The sequence below is a fragment of the Gossypium arboreum genome, chromosome 3 (genome assembly GCF_025698485.1).
Source record: "Gossypium arboreum isolate Shixiya-1 chromosome 3, ASM2569848v2, whole genome shotgun sequence".
In the NCBI taxonomy this organism is placed as follows: Eukaryota; Viridiplantae; Streptophyta; class Magnoliopsida; order Malvales; family Malvaceae; genus Gossypium; species Gossypium arboreum.
In genome coordinates this window covers 87,129,939-87,148,457 of record NC_069072.1, presented here as the reverse complement: position 1 = coordinate 87,148,457, position 18,519 = coordinate 87,129,939, and the positions used below count along the sequence as shown (strand labels likewise).

Below are 18,519 nucleotides of genomic sequence, written 5' to 3'. Positions count from 1 at the left end.
TCCAAAAATTCCTTCCATGTCCTAATTTTGTCCATGAACTTAAAATTGGTCAAATTGCTATTTAAGACCTCCTCATTAATATTCCAAAACAATTTCATACTAAAAACTTCTAGAATGCAAGTTTTCAACTTATTCGATTTAGTCCCTACTTTCAATTTAAGCACTTTAGGCATAGAATTTCATCACGAAATTTTCACACAATCATGAAATCATATCATAGACCTTAAAATAATCATAAAATAATTATTTCTATCTCGAATTTTGTGGTCACGAAACCACTATTCCGACTAGGCCCAAAATCAGGATATTACAGGAACCGATTAAGATTTTGGCTCTAAAAGTGAAACAGTTGAGAAAAGAAAGCATAGCCTTAGTGAAAGTGTTATGGCAAAGACATGGAGTAGAAGAAGCTACATGGGAACCGGAGGAAGCCATGAGAAAACAATACCCAAACCTCTTTACCGGTAAGATTATCAGGGCTGAAAATCCCTAAAGGGGGGAGAGTTGTAACAGCCCGATTTAGGGCCAAAACAGAACAGTGGTTTCGAAACCACGGATCCGAGGTTGAAAATTTTTTGATTGGGTGTTTAATTTGATGTTTAGGACTAAATTGAAATAGGTGAAAAATGTGTGTTCTAGTTCATAAAGTACTTGATTGAAATGGGGGTTTTAAGTAGAGGTCCTTAAATGGGAATTAGACCATTATGCTTTATATGGACAAAAATGGGCATGAATAGGACAAAATTTTAAAAAAAGGCCTTAAGGGTGTTTTTGTCATTTGGTAATTAAAAGAAATAAAATGGGAAAAATAAGCCAAAATTTTGTCCATCTATCTTCTTCCTTGGCCGAAAGTTGTATGTTCACCATAGCTAGGGTTTTTTTTCAAGCTTTCAAGCTCAATAGTAAGTGCATTCAAGCCCTGTTTTTAATGTTCTTTACATTTTTGAAATCCTCACAGCTCGGTCACATGGGTGGTACTAAGTGCTCATGTTCACCATGTGTACAAGAGAGCCGAACTATGTCATGGGTGGAACTAGTGCAGAAACCACCAAGCATCGGGGACTCGATCCAAAGTGTTCAACGGGAAAATCGACTAAATGAAATTATTTATGACCTTGTAATGATAAGTGTAAGAATATACATGTGTAACGTATGAGTAATAAGCTCGATACGTGATTGGAAGTTAGAAAAATTGTTAAGGATAAGCAATGAATGCAACTAAAGTGTGAAAGATCAAAATTGATAATAAAACTGTTTGGATAGTTGCAGTGATGTGAATTTTAAAAATCACCAAAAATAGTAAGAATTTAATTAGAGGCTGAATGACATATGAAATTAAAGCTTAATGAGTCTATTTTCATGTAAAAGAAACAGAGCAAGTAAAGGAATCCTATATTTTAAGATATTTATATTTTTGTGAGACTTGTTCAGAATGACTACGTGATCCCCTGTTCTGACTGTGAAAAATCATTAAAAATTGTAAAAATATAATTCATAAATATAGTTTAAATTCCTAGATTCCTTATTGAGTCTAGTTTTAAATGAAACAACTTTCATGGATATTTGACTTTTGTACAGGGAGAAAATCTATTCGAAGTGAACAGAGGTCAGATCAGTAGAGCTGTATAATAGGGGGAATTTTAACTAATAAACTGTACTAATTGGCTGGACCAAAAATTCTAGAAAAACATTTAGTAAGGATTTATATGAGTCTAGTTTCATGAAAATTTTACGGATTTGAATTTCGAGTTTCGTAACTCGAGTTATGATTTATTCAGTGAACATGATGCAGGAGGGACAGCTTGATCAAATTGGAGTAAATAGTGAAATTAAAAATAGATATAATTGAGTTGTTTTGTAAACATATTAGATTCCTTATTTATTATTTATATACTTACTTACTAAGCTATAAGCTTACTTTCTTTTCTCCCTTTTGTCTTATAGTGTCATCCAGCTAGCGCAGGAGTTAGATATCGTTGAAGATCTGCCCACACTATCAATACTTTTGATATTTGAACTAAACATTTTGAATCATGGCATGAATAGCAGGCTTAGTTATTTTTTTACGTATCATAATTGCCTAGGTTTAAGTATTGGTTACAGTATTTGACCAATTATTTTGTACAAAGCTATTGAAATTGGCTAATATTGTTAAAGGCATATGTTATAATGATTCATGATCTAATCGGATGCCATATTTCTGTCTCGGTTTTATTTAATGGTATGTGTTATGTTCTGGTAATACCTCATACCCTATTTCGTTGTTGAACGCGAGAAAGGGGTGTTACATTTAGTGGTATCAGAGATATGGTTTAGTTGATTCTCTGACTAATATAGTGTGTGTAAAAGTCTAGTTATGCATGCCATAAATATACTATGATAGTGTGGTGACTCCTGATCATTCTAAACTGTTTTTTTGTTTTAATATAGTAATGAAACTCTACAGAACTGCGGCTAATGATGCTGCTATTAATGCACCGGCTCCTGCACAAGGGACCGTGCCTGTAGAAAGTAGACCTGAGACATTGAGACAGGGAGATGAGGCTCAGGATGGCTTTCTCCAAATGATGAACAATTGGTATACAGAGTTTATTCGAGCAAACCCAAATGCTCAACCTCCTCCACCCCCTCCCATACCTCAGACGGTTCTGGTACCTGCTCAAGGCATAGATTTGGTAAGAATGAACAAGCCTCTGGTCGATAAGATTCGAAAACAAGGGTCAGAAGAGTTTAGAGCAAAGATCAATGATGATCTCGAGAAAGCGGAGTTCTGGCTTGAAAATTCCATTCGTGTATTTGATGAGCTCTCATGTACAGCCCAGGAGTGCTTAAAGTGTGCTGTATCACTTTTGAGAGATTCAACCTACCATTGGTGGAAGACTTTGGTAGCAATGGTGCCAAAAGAAAGGGTTACTTGGGATTTCTTCCAGGAAGAATTTAGAAAGAAATACATAAGTCAGCGATTTATTGATAAAAAACAAAAGGAGTTCCTTGAATTGAAGCAGGGCAAGATGTCTGTGGTAGAGTATGAATGAGAATTTGTTAGACTTAGCAAGTATGCCCAGGAATGTGTGTCCACCGAGGCTATTATGTGCAAAAAATTTGAGGATGGGCTTAATGAGGACATTAAAGTGCTTGTGGGAATTCTGGAGCTGAAAGAATTTGTAGTATTGGTTGACTGAGCTCTTAAAGCCGAAGAATAGAACAAAGAAAGAAGAAAAGCTACTATTGAGGCCCGAGATGCTAGAAAGAGGCCGATAAGCAAGTCATTTCAATCCCAATCAAAGACGTCCAAAGAGACAAACCCTCGAATGACAGTTTCAGTTGGGGATTCACACAAAGATCGTGGTAAGGCATATTCGGGGTCTAAAGCTCAAGCTACTCCAGTGGCATGTGTGGGTAATGTGCGGTCTAAAAAACCCGAATGTCAACAATATGGCAGGCAACATTTTGGTAAGTGTTGGGGAAATGAGCGAGCTTGTTTCAGGTGTGGTTCTCGCAAGCATTTTATCAAAGACTGTCCGAAAAAAGTTAAAGAAGAAAAATTTCAGAGTGCTAGACAGAGTACTACCGCCAGCAGAGGTAGACCACCGGGAAATACTAGAAGTGGAGCTAGTAGTAAAACTATGATGAAAGATTCAGCGGCGAGATCAGAAGCTAGAGTGCCTGCTAGAGCTTATACCATACGTGCCCGAGAGGATGCATCATCTCCCGACGTGATTACTGGTACATTTTCTCTCTATGATATTATTGTTATTGCATTGATTGATCCCGGGTCTACTCATTCCTATATTTGTGTGAATTTAGTATCTAATAAGAAGTTGCTTGTTGAGTTTACTAAGTTTGCGATTAAAGTGTCGAACCCCTTAGGCCAATATGTGATAGTTGATAAGGTTTGCAAGAACTGCCCATTAATGATTCAAGGTCACTGTTTTCCGGCTAATCTGATGCTGGTTACCATTTGATGAGTTTGACGTTCTCTTGGGATTGGACTGGTTGACATTGTATGATGCCAAGGTAAATTTTAAATAGAAAACACTAGAGTTGAAATGTGAAAATGGTGAAATTCGGTGGGTTGAAACAGATGAATCAAATAAATTGCCTATGGTGATTTTGCACATGTCTGCATAGAAATACATGAGGAAAGGGTGTGAAGCTTATCTTGCCTATGTAATGAATACTGAGATGTCTGAATTGAAGCTTTAACCAGTGCCGATAGTCTGTGAATTTCCAGATGTATTTCCAGAGGAATTACCTAGGTTGCCTCCGAACAGAGAGATAGAGTTTGCCACTGATTTGTTGCCGGGGACTGCACCGATCTCGATTGCTCCATATAGAATGGCTCCGATTGAATTAAAAGAATTGAAGGCTCAGTTGCAAGAGTTAACAGACAATGGATTTGTGAGAACGAGTTTCTCTCTCTGGGGTGCTCCTGTATTGTCGGTAAAGAAGAAAGATGGCTCAATGAGGCTTTGCATTGATTACCGTCAGCTTAATAAGGTGACTATAAAGAATAAGTACCCGTTATCGAGAATTGATGATTTATTCGATCATTTGAAAGGGACAACAGTGTTTTCAAAGATCGATTTGAGGTCCGGTTACTACTAGTTGAGAGTTAATGAGTCAGATGTGCCGAAAACCACCTTTAGGACAAGGTATGGACATTATGAGTTCCTTGTGATGCCTTTCGGCTTAACTAATGCTCCAGCTATATTCATGGACTTGATGAACTGAATCTTTCAACCATATTTGGATAAGTTTGTGGTAGTGTTCATAGATGACATCCTAATCTATTCTCGGGATGAGCCTGAGCACGCCGAACACTTGAGAACCATATTGTAGATCTTGAGAGAAAAGAAACTATTTCCTATGTTTAGCAAAAGTGATTTTTGGTTTCGTGAAGTCAGATTTTTCAGACATATAGTCTCAGGTGATGGTATTCGGGTGGATCCGAGTAAAATATTTGCGATATTTGATTGGAAACCGCCTAAGAATGTATCTGAGGTTAGAAGCTTTTTAGGCTTGGCCGGGTATTATAGACATTTTGTCATGGGATTTTTAATGATTGCCTCTCCTATAACTAAGTTACTGCAAAAGAATGTTGAGTTTGAATGGACTGATAAATGTCAGCAGAGTTTTGAAAAGCTGAAAGCACGATTGACTGAAGCACCGATTTTAGTACAGCCCGAGCCAGGGAAGGAGTTCGTAATTTATAGTGATGCATCATTTACAAGCCTTGGATGTGTGCTGATGCAAGAGGGTAAAGTGGTAGCTTATGCCTTGAGACAGTTAAAACTGAATGAGAAGAACTATCCTACACATGATTTGGAATTGGCCGCTATTGTCTTTACCTTGAAGATCTGGCGTCATTATTGGTATAGTGAAAAATGCCGAATTTTTACTGATCACAATAGTTTGAAGTATTTGATGAATCAAAAGGATTTGAATCTACTACAGCGTAGATAACTTGAATTATTGAAAGATTATGAGTTAGTGGTTGATTATCATCAAGGGAAAGCGAATGTAGTTGCTGACGCCTTGAGCAGGAAATCTCTTTTTACTTTGAGAGCCATGAATGCAAGGTTAGCATTGTCTAATGATGGGTCAATCTTGGCAGAGATGAGGGCTAAACCATTATTTCTCCAGCTAATTTGTGATGCTCAAAAGAACGATAGTGAGTTGCGAACCAAGAGAACTCAGTGTGAATTCAGTTACGACTTAGATTTTTGAGTTGGACCAGATGACTTTTTGATGGTTCGAGGCAGGATATGTGTACCGAAAAATGATGAATTGATTCAGAAAATATTACATGAGGTGCACAGTGGCTGTTTGTCAGTTCACCCTGGTAGCACAAAAATGTATAATGATTTAATGAAGTTATATTGGTGGCCAGGCATGAAATGGGACATTTCTAAATTTGTAACCAAGTGTTTGATCTGTCAACAAGTAAAAGCTGAGCATCAAGTGCCTTCAGGATTACTCCAATCGGTGATGGTACCTGAGTGGAAATGGGATAGGATTACCATGGATTTTGTAACCGGTTTGCCTTTGACTCCTAAAAAGAAGGATGCTGTCTGGGTAGTGGTTGATAGGTTAACAAAGTTGACTCACTTTATACCGGTACGTACCGATTACTCACTTGATAAATTAGCTGAATTATATATTGCTGAAATTGTGAGGTTGTACGGGGTACCTATGTCTATAATCTTAGATAGAGATTCGAGGTTTACCTTAAGATTTTGGAAAAAGTTACAAGAAGATTTGTGTACAAAATTGAACTTTAGTATCGCATTTCATCCACAAAAAAATGGTCAGTTAGAAAGACTAATCCAGGTACTCGAAGATATGCTTAGATGCTGTGTTTTAGAATTTGAAGGCAATTGGGAGAAATATCTACCTTTGGTTGAATTTGCCTACAATAACAGTTTTCAGTCGAGTATACAGATGGCACCATACGAAGCCTTGTATGGTTGCAAGTGTCGGACTCCTTTATATTGGACCGAACTTAGTGAGAAACAGATCCACAGAGTTGATTTAGTTAAAGAAACTGAAGAGAAAGTAAAAGTAATTCGTGATTGCTTGAAAGCTGCTTTAGATCGGCAAAAGTCATATGTAGATTTAAAAAGAAAATGGATTGAATTTCAGGTGGGTGATAAAGTGTTCTTGAAGGTGTCACCATGGAAGAAGATTCTGAGATTTGGCTGAAAAGGCAAGTTGAGTCCGCGTTTTATTGGGCCGTACGAGATTATTGAAAGGATTGGACCAGTGGCATATTGGTTGGCTTTGCCGGCAGAGTTAGAAAGAATTCATAACGGGTTTCATGTATCAATGTTGTGACGTTATTGTTCTGATCCTTCATATGTGATTTCTCCAATAGAAATTGAGATTCGATCAGACTTGACTTATGCTGAGGAACCGATTAAGATTTTGGCTCGAAAAGTGAAACAGTTGAGAAAGGAAAGCATAGCCTTAGTGAAAGTGTTATGGCAAAGACATGGAGTAGAAGAAGCTACGTGGGAACCGGAGGAAGCCATGAGAAAACAATACCCAAACCTCTTTACCGGTAAGATTTTTAGGGACGAAAATCCCCAAAGGGTGGAGAGTTGTAACAGCCTGATTTAGGGCCAAAACAGAACAGTGGTTTTGAAACTACGGATCCGAGGTTGAAAATTTTTTGATTGGGTGTTTAATTTGATGTTTAGGACTAAATTGAAATAGGTGAAAAATGTGTGTTCTAGTTCATAAAGTACTTGATTGAAATGGGTGTTTTAAGTAGAGGTCCTTTAATGGAATTAGACCATTATACTTTATATGGACAAAAATGGGCATGAATAGGACAAAATTTAAAAAAAAAGGCCTTAAGGGTGTTTTTGTCATTTGGTAATTAAAAGAAATAAAATGGGAAAAATAAGCCAAAATTTTGTCCATCCATCTTCTTCCTTGGCCGAAAGTTGTATGTTCACCATAGCTATGGTTTTTTTTCAAGCTTTCAAGCTCAATAGTAAGTGCATTCAAGCCCCGTTTTTAATGTTCTTTACATTTTTGAAATCCTCACAGCTCGGTCTACCTATTTCTACCATTATTTCGAGTTAAGGTTTATGTTTAAAAATTTACCCATCAATGATATGAATGTATTTTGATGTTTGATGGTAGAATATGAATATTTGAAGTTAGGAGAACGACCTTTTCTAAGCGATTTTTAGCGAAAACGAGCAAAACGGCATAATCGATAAAAATACCTTATGTTCATAAGTACATGTTAGAGTGAGAATTTGATGTTTCCATAGAAGAGAAAAATGTTCAGCATGTCATAAAACATAAGAATAAGGGATGAAATTAAATTTCTGAGCCTAGGGACAAAATCATAATTTTGTAAAAGTTAAGGGGCAAAAACGTAATTTTTCCATAATATGATTTTTGGATTGAAATAGATATTATGAGTGTTAAATGAGCTAAATGTGTTGTTATAGATCAAGAAAGGCATGGAATCGACCTCGAACGGGGGAAGGAAAAGATTTTGGACTAAATTGCAAAATTTCTATATTTTGCTCCGAGATAAGTTTGTATGTAAATAATACATTATCTTTATTTACATTTTTATATTTCAGCATATTTTATATATTGTAGATGATTTTGAATCATAATCGACTATTGGAAGAATGGAAATAAGTATTAGAAAGCGAAATACTTCCTGGTTGAACCTTCGGAATCAAGAGCTACGAGATACTATGTGGTAGCTAGGTCACATGTGTGATACGGGATGTATACTATGTACACAAGAGAGCTACGGGATAAATGTAGCTAGGTCGCATGTGTGGTTCCAGGTGAAGGACACCATGTAGACAAGAGAGCTACGAGATAAAGTGGCTAGGTCACATGGGTGGTACTAAGTGCTCATGTTCACCATGTGTACAAGAGAGCCGAACTATGTCATGGGTGGAACTAGTGCAGAAACCACCAAGCATCGGGGACTCGATCCAAAGTGTTCAACGGGAAAATCGACTAAATGAAATTATGTATGACCTTGTAATGATAAGTGTAAGAATATACATGTGTAACGTATGAGTAATAAGCTCGATATGTGATTGGAAGTTGGAAAAATTGTTAAGGATAAGCAATGAATGCAACTAAAGTGTGAAAGATCAAAATTGATAATAAAGCTGTTTGGACAGTCGCAGTGACGTGAATTTGAAAAACCACAAAAAATATTAGGAATTTAATTAAAGGCTGAATGAGATATGAAATTAAAACTTAATGAGTCTATTTTCTTGTAAAAGAAACAGAGCAAGTAAAGGAATCCTATATTTTGAGATATTTATATTTTTGTGAGACTTGTTCAGAATCACTATGTGATCCCCTGTTCTGACTTTGAAAAATCATTAAAAATTGTAAAAAAATAATTAAGAACTATATTTCTAGATTCCTTATTGAGTCTAGTTTTAAATAAACAAATTTCTTGGCTATTTGACTTTTTTACAGGGATAAAATCTATTCGTAGTGAACAGAGGTCAGATCAATCGAGCTGTATAACAGGGGAAATTTTAACTAATAAACTGTACTAATTGGCTGGACCAAAAATTCTAGAAAAAAATTTAGTAAGAAGTCATATGAGTCTAGTTTCAGGAAAATTTTACGGATTTGAATTTCGAGTTTCGTAACTCGAGTTATGATTTATTCAGTGAACATGACGCAGGAGGGACATCTTGATCAAATTGGAGTAAATAGTAAAATTAAAAATAGATATAATTGAGTTGTTTTGTAAACATATTAGATTCCTTATTTATTATTTATATACTTACTTATTAAGCTATAAGCTTACTTTTTTTTCTCTCTTTTGTCTTATAGTGTCATCCAGCTAGCGCAGGAGTTAGAGATCATTGAAGATCTGCCCACACTATCAATACTTTTGGTATTTGAACTAAACATTTTGAATTATGGCATGTATAGTAGGCTTAGTTATTTTGTTACGTGTCATAATTGCCTAGGTTTAAAGTATTGGTTACAGTATTTGACCAATTATTTTGTACAAAGCCATTGAAGTTGGCTAATATTGTTAAAGGCATATATTATAATGATTCATAATCTAATTGGATGCCATATTTCTGTCTCGATTTTATTTAACGGTATGTGTTATGTTCTGGTAATACCTCGTACCCTGTTTCGGTGTTGAATGTGGGAAAGGGGTGTTACATCTATAATCACTTGTTGAATTGTGTGTATATGATTATATTGAGTTTATTTCATACGAGCTTACTAAGCTTTAAAGCTTACATTGTTTGCTTTTCTATGTTTTATAGTGAATTCAAAGCTAGCTCGAATTTGGGGATCGTCGGAGATCACTTCACACTATCCACCTATCATTTGGTACCTATGAACTTTTGTATTTTAAGTATATGGCATGTATAGGGACTTTAATTCATGTTGATTATGTAATAGTAATGATTTTAGCCAATTGAATTGGCTTGTAAATGTACATGTTTTGGTTTGTATATATAGCCTTGAGTAATGGCTTATTTGGGTTATTTTGGTATGGTTGAATCATGTATTGATATATCTGTTTATGCATTGTGATATGAATTGTATGATGGTTGGGTGATGCTTGATGGCTCTAGGTATTATTGTAACACCCCTAACCTGTATTTGTTACCGGACTAGGGTTAAAAGGCATTACCGAACATATCGGAATATTTCACATTCATTTCACAAACATCATAGCATCATAATCAAACATCAACATAAAGTCTTTTTCTTAGGTCAACGAGACCTTAAACATGCTTTAGGAAGAGGTCGGGACTAAATCGAGTAGATATAAAATTTTTCAAAACTTAAACATTTTTTATAAGTTACAAAGGTCACACGCCCATGTTAACAGGCCGTGGCAAAATAGGGCATACATATTGACTTGTCCACATGGCCACAAGACACGCCCGTGTACCAGGCCGTGTGAAAATTAGGGAGGCTACTGACTTGAGTCACACGGCCAGTCACACGCCCGTGTGTCTAGCTCGTGCTCAAAACTGACTTGGCCACACGGCTTGGCACACGCCTGTGTGTGTGTTAGTGTGGTTTGCCCAGGCTCATTTCGAAATGGCCCTTGAGCAACACGGTTGAGACACACGCCCGTGTCCCTACCCGTGTGGGCAAAAATAGGCCATTTACAAGGCCAACATGCCACCCATTAAGGGTCCTTCCTACAAGCATCAAAACTAAATCATTTTATACCAAATTTTCAACCAATTCACAACTAAATCATACACCAATCATGCCATATAATAATCAACCAATTTCGTGCTATTAATCCATACCAAATAATACCAAAAATCATACTAAAACATATGTTTCATAACTACAATTCATTTCATTCATTCTCATACCAAAACCTTACCAAATTCAAAAATAGGTACATACCAAAAACTTACCAACTTGACCAATTCTCTTGGCCATCCATGAACACATCATAATATACCATTTCTTAACACAACTTAATCTAGCCATATCACATGGCATGATTTATACATCACAAAACATATCAAAATAGTCCTAGCCTATACATGCCATACTTTGATATATACATTTTCAAAAGGGTACAAAAATAAGGTTCAATAGTGTGGTGATAATCCTCGACGATCCCTGAGCTCTCAGTAGCTTCGATATCTAAAAACAATTGAAAACACACACAAAGTAAGCTTTCAATAGTTTAGTAAGCCATATAAAAAAAAATTATCACATAACATAAATTCAATTCAATTCAATCATATAGATCATGGCAAACCATAACCACATATCTATAAATCTCATATAGCTCATACATATTTCATATGTCCAGATATGTTCAAATACTTACCTTTTATTCTTAATCATGATATACATTTCAAATGTACCTAAGTCGATACATAACCACATAGTTACTCATTTCTTGAAATACCCGTTGAACCGTATGGAATCAATAGGATTCGCAGATAACTCAAAAAGCTTGTACAATGCCAACGTTCCAGACGTGGTGTTACATGTAATCAAGTATCGATGCCACTATCCCAAACAGGGTCTTACACAAAATCAAATACGATGCCGATGTCCCAGACATGGTCTTACATGTAAATCTCAAATCGATGCCAACGTCCCAGACGTGGTCTTACACGAAATCACATATCAAAAATCCTATGTCATGACATATGTATCCTAGCTATTCCTATGGTTCATACGGGACCTTTCAAACGTCATCACATTATCAGAACTTTCTCGGATTTCATATATTCAGCCCTCATATCCATTTACGCAATTCAATTATCATATGAGCAATAATAATTCAATTTAACACATTTATTTGTATATCGACTTACGTCATACGGATTCGAACGAACGGAATCGACTACTCAACGACTTTCGACTTTCCCCGGTCTAATTCTGTTTTCTTTGGCTTTTAATCTATATAAATTCTAATTTAACTCTTTTATTCAACAAATCATTCAATTCAATCCATATACACACATTTAGAGCATTTTACAAATTAGCCCTCACATTTTCACATTTTAACAATTTAGTCCCTAATTCATAAAATCACAAAATACACAAAATTTTCTTTTACACATGCCTAGCCGAATTTTCATGTAGTTCATATAAGTCCACATATTTCATTTATTTCACATTTTAGTTCCTCAATTTCTCATTTTCACAATTTAGCCCAAATTACTCAAATTCATCAAAAATCTCAATACAAAATATATGTATCTATCATCAAGCTTCCATATTTCATCAAATAACATTACAAAAATCACAAAATCAACAATGAAATAACTCAAAAAAATCATCCAAATAAAAAATTTAGGCATGGGCTTGATAGAATATAGAGTAACGATCACAAAAACGTAGAAATTATCAAAAACTGAACAAAATGCATACCTAAATCAAAGTGAGCAAGGGCCGAATATCAAAACCTAGCTTTGGCTTCTTCTTCTTTTAATTTTTGGCAATAAGGATGAATGAATCATCCATTATCATATTTTATTTTACTTATTACATATTAATTCACCATTTACTAATTTTCCCCTTTATAAATAAACATATAATTCATTTTAATTAAGGCCATTAATGTCCACACATACTTTCAATGGTCAAATATCAACATAAGGACCTTTCATTTAAATAGACATAGCAATTAAGCATTTTAACAATTAGCAAGCCAATTTTACATTTTACGCGATTAAGTCTTTTTCAAATGATTCATACCGTCAAGTGTACCCATTCCAAATTTCATTCCAATCAAACGATCTGCAACTGCCAATATATCTCGTGGTAACAAAAATGTATTGTTCTAAGGCATATTAAGATTCAATCTCTGGTTCATATTTCATCGACCAATCCTTCCTAATTCACATCTTTGCTAAAAGAATTTCTTTTGTAATTTCTTACACAAGGATTCAGAAAATACCGGATGTAACACCCTTTACCTGTGTTTGACGCTGAAATAGGGTACGAGGCATTACCGGACTTAATCACTAATCATCATATAAAAACCGATTCATAATTAATAACATAATCAAGACTATCTACATTAAATGACTTTATACAATAGAGACCTTCAAATAACATAGGTCAGTATTTTAAGCTAATTCCTAGCAACTTAATAACAATTAAACGAGTTTCCATACATGCCAAAAACTTAAAATACTTTAAAACGTTTATATATCGATCAATAGTTTAATAGTGTGATTTAACCTCCGGCGACCTCCAACTCGAGCTAACATCTGCGACACTATAGGAAAAAGGAAAGGAAGGGAGTAAGCATTATAGCTTAGTAAGTAAGTATGTAAATATTAATAAACAATACATTATCATACATTAAACAAAGTCACAATATGTTCCCGGAACATTACCATCACAAACACACATACTTTCACTATTACAATTATAAACAATTTCAAAATAAGCTGTCTAGCAGAGTACCAGCAGCTTAATTATTTATTTTTGGAGCTAAAAAACTCAAAATTACAAAACGTTAATTTTAATTGAAACTATATTCAGGTATATTCTTACCATAAAATTTTCAGAACTTTTGGTCTAGCCAATTAGAACAGTTTATTCATTGAAGTTACCCCTGTTTCACTGCTCAACTGCACTGACCACTCTTCACTAAAAATAAATTTTCTCTTCGTAAAAAACTCATATGATGTTATAATTTATTTTATTTCAAACTATACTTATTAAGGATTTCAAGCATATAAATTATATCTCCTAATTATTTTTTTACAATTGTTAATGATTTTTCCAAGTCAGAACAGGGGATCACATAGTCATTCTGAACCAATCTCTCAAAAACTTAAATATCTCATAATATAGAATTCCTTTGCTTGTTCTATTTCTGTTATATGAAAATAGACTCATTAAGATCTAATTTGATATCTCATTCAGTCTTTGATTCAATTTATACTATTTTTGGTAAATTTTTAGATTCTCATCACTGCAACTATCCAGAACAGTTTTATTGTCAATTCTGATCTTTCACACTTTAATTGTATTCATCACTTACCCATAACAATCTTTCCAATTTCCAATCATATATCAAGCATATTACTCATAAGTTACACACGTATATACTTACACTTATCTTCACAAAGTCATGCACAATTTCATTTAACCAATTTCCTAGTTGAACACTTCGGAATAATAACAGATACGCGATGGTATCACACACAGTCCACCTTTAAAATCGAAGCTCTTTTGTACACATAGTAGCCTTCACTTAGCACCACTCATGTGACCTAGCTCAATTGTACACATAATTTTGGCTCTCTTGTACACATGGTGAACACTTAGTACCACCCATGTGACCTAGCCAGTTTATCTCGTAGCTCTCTTGTCTACATGGTGTCCTTCACCTAGAACCACGCATGCGATCTAGCTACATATATCCCGTAAATCTCTTGTCTACATGGTGTACACATAGTATCACCCATGCGACCTAGCTACATCATAATGTCTCGTAGCTCTCTTGTACACATGATGTGCACTCAGCACCATACATGTGACCTAGCTACATACCATCTGTATCATCTAATCTTTCCGAAGGTTCAACCGGGATTTCTCTCTCTTTCTAATACTTGATTCCATACTTCCAATAGTTAATTATGATTCAAAAATCAGCTACAATACATAAAATATGCTGAAATACAAAAACATAATAAAGATAATGTATTATTTACATGCAAACTTACAAACTTTCTTATTTCCATGTCGAATTAATATTGAACATTTAAATCATCATAATTATACTTACTTTCAACACCTCGGCAATCATAGTAAATATATCAATTTTAAATTGAAACATGCATAAATTAATGCTTATTATACATATGAACTTACCTCGATACTAAAACGGCCATTTTACCAACTTTCCCGATTTTCGATTTTTCTCCCATTCTATATTCAAATCTCGTTTTCCGGGATTATTGAGCTTGGAAAGCTTGAAAACCATAGCCATGGCTTCCTCCATGCTAATTTCGGCCTCCATGAAAAAGATGAGTCAATTTTGCCTTTATTTTCCCTTTTTATTTCTTTTAATTACCAAATGACTAAAATGCCCTTAAGGCCTTTCTTTAAAATTTTGTCCTAAAAGTCCAATTAAGCACTTTATCAGTAAACGATATTTTTACACAATATTTTAATCAATAAATAAACCTTAAAACTTAATCGGAATAAATTTTTCGATTTCAAATTCGTGGTTCTAAAACCATAGTTCCGTTTAGGCCCTAAATCGGGCTGTTATAGCAACTTCTGCAAATAAGCCCTAATAGGCAAATTAAACATGCAATCTATAAAATTTCTTATCAATACTCTAACACATGCATATAATAACTCGGTAAATCATAGAAATTAATCGAAATAAACTTTTATATCTCAGATTTATGGTTTCGCAACCACTATTCCATTTAGGCCCTATTGCGAGATGTTACACCGGATCCCCGCCTACACAAGAAAATTATTGATAAAACTCCAAAATGGCATTTTCTTTTGACCCAATTTTTTTTTCCTTATCGGTCAGGAAAGACAAGAAAATCTCAGGGTAGCAAACATTCTCTAGAATTTCTCTTAGATTCAAACCCATAGCTGATGATAGGACTAGAATAGATATTTTCTATTTCCTACTTACACAAGCCCATATCCTTGCTTTTCTATCAATCTCTAATTCTAACCTCCCCCCTAATCTGATATTATTGTACCAGTATAGACCGAAATTCTGTTATGATCCAATTCTGATTGATAATAGATACCGAGGCTTTGCAATATTTGATTGATCACAATTCTGTATATTCCATTTACTATAGAAGTTCCGAGGGAGTTCATTAAAGGAATGTTTCCAATAAAAATTGTTTGTTCTGTTCAAATGGTGGAATTGTGGACATTGGTATGCTTGTGAAATTAGGCCAAATAATACAGATTTGAGTTTGGTCAGTTTGATGTTTGAAGTAATTGGTATTTGGTATATTTTGAATGAGTAAAACATGAGTTTATAAGTATGTTGGTTGTTAGTATTGGAAATGGTATGATTTAGCCTTGATTGAGGTTCAAATAGAAGTTCATTTATGCTATGAATTTGTACCATTTGGGTGCATATGTACATACAATTTTGGGTGGCAAATTGGCTTGGTAAATAGACTATTTTTATCCACAAGGGTAGAGACACGAGCGTGTGTCTCAACCATGTGTGACACATAGTTATGTTGCACTGTCGTGTGTCCCTTGGTGTGTTTTAAAAATCAAGTCAGTATGCTCCACACAACCTCACACACTGGCATGTGACTTGATTGTGTGGCATAAATTAGTATACCCTACAAGTTTGGCATGACCTAACACACGACCTAGCACATAGGCTTGTGTGGCCACTTCGAAGGGCACACGGGCTAGACACACGGACGTGTGGTTGGCCGTGTGACCCAAGCCAGTAAGCTCACTTGTTTGGACATAGGGTAGGACATGGGTTGGGACATGGCCATGTGCTCCCATTTTGAATGTCCATACGGCCTGTGACACGGGCGTGTCTGGTGGCCGTGTGAGACACACGGCCTGGCCACATGGGTGTGGGTCCTCTATTTTGAGAAAAATTTTTAAGGTTTCGTGAAAGTTTCCTAAATTTTCAGTTTAGTCCAAAACCACCCCCAAAGCATGTTTAGGGCCTTGTAGGCTCATATTAGGGACAAATTGATTGAGATTGAATGATGAATGTATGAATTTATTAAATGTGTGTGATAAATATGTTCAAATGTGTTGTAAGTTTGATATTGCTTCATAACCCTATTTTGGCGTTGAATACGGGTGTGGGGTGTTACACTTCTAATGTAGCTGAAGGTTAAATTAATGATGGTATTAGACAATACATTAGCCTTGCATAACTTGCAAAATTACTATGATTAAACTATTTCAAGATAGGAATACATTGTTACCTCACTTAATCTTTTATGTGCTTATGAAGATTGATTTATTGTTTTAGTTGGCATTCGAGAGATTTAGTTAATTTAATAAGTACATATGAGCAGTAGTTAGCAAATTACCAAGTTGCCATGAATTTATTTGTAACAGCATGAATATGAGTTTAGTAATTCTAAGTTAAGAAATGTAATTAATCTAACACAATTATGTCATATTGATTAAAATCATTTTTTGAAATCGTGGATTGGAAATTTTATTTTTATCTTATTTATTTTACTTAGTTAAATTTTAGTTTTTCATCACTTCCTCAAAATCAAAATATTTTTCTTCACCAAAGTGTTTTAATTGCATTCATAAATAAATTCTTTTCACAGTCCCTATGGGTACGATAACTCGATATTTACTTGTCACTTCATTACTTGTTGTGATTGTGTACACTTGCACATTTCCATCGTTCTAAGTTTTTGGCGTCGTTGCAGGGGTCTGTTTTAAAAAGTCATTATTCGTGAATTTATTAATTTTGTATTTTGGTTTATTTTTCTGTTCACTTTTAACTTAATTAATTTTTCTGTGTTTGTTTCAGGTGTTTATGAGTATTGATCCAATAATCGATTAACTCCCTGTAGACCCTAAGAATGACAGAACTTTTTGATAACGAAGAAAACAAGCATGTCAAAGAAAGACCGAAAAGATGAACTTTGGAAATCTGAATCAATGAAACGGAGCAAACCCTGCTCAAAATCCTATCCTTATTGCTAATTATAGAGATAGAGCTCTAAGATAATATGTCGTGCCAGTATTTCATAATCCTAATCCGGGTATTAGGAGACCCGAAATCGAGGCACAATAGTTCGAGCTGAAGCCAGTCATGTTCCAGATGCTTTAGACAGTGGGCCAATTCAGTGGAATGCCTACTGAAGATCCTCATCTTCACTTAAGACTGTTTATGGAGGTAAGTGATTCCTTCAAGCTAGCTAGAGTACTTGAAGATGCACTGCAATTAAAGTTGTTCTAATATTCACTAAGGGATAGAACTCGTGCCTGGTTGAACTCATTGCCACCAAATTCTATTTCCACATAGTAAGAGTTAGCAGAAAGATTCCTCATGAAGTATTTCCTGCCTAGAAAGAATGCGAAGTTGAGGAACAAGATCACTTCTTTCCATTAAATGGATGATGAGTCCTTGTATGAGGCATGGAAAAGGTATAAAGAATTATTACGGAAGCGCCCTCATCATGGGATCCCTCATTGCATCCAACTTGAAATGTTCTATAATGGTCTCAATGCTCAGACGAGGATGGTAGTGGACGCTTCTACTAATGGTGCTCTCCTTTCTAAGTCTTATAATGAGGCTTATGAAATCATTGAGAGGATGTGACAACCCTAATGTGACCCTAGTCGGAAAGTGGTTTTGGGACCACAAAACCGAGTCATAAAAGTAATTAACCGTCATATTTGATGCTTATTATATGTATATATGCATGTGTGAAAATTTCATGTTTGAATTTTGTTAATTGTAAGTGAATTTTATTAAATAGGACTTGTGTGAGAAAATTTAGAAATGTGCTAGGCAAATGTTAAAGTGGCCTATTGATG

The 18,519-nt window shown here is 35.0% G+C and overlaps 1 non-coding gene across 1 annotated transcript; it reads right to left on the bottom strand.

Moving 5' to 3' along the window:
• Nucleotides 1-18,058: 18,058 nt before the first annotated feature.
• Nucleotides 18,059-18,165, bottom strand: LOC128291388 (small nucleolar RNA R71). The gene has a single exon (XR_008281162.1). It is a non-coding gene; the product is annotated as a small nucleolar RNA R71 (small nucleolar RNA).
• Nucleotides 18,166-18,519: the final 354 nt, after the last annotated feature.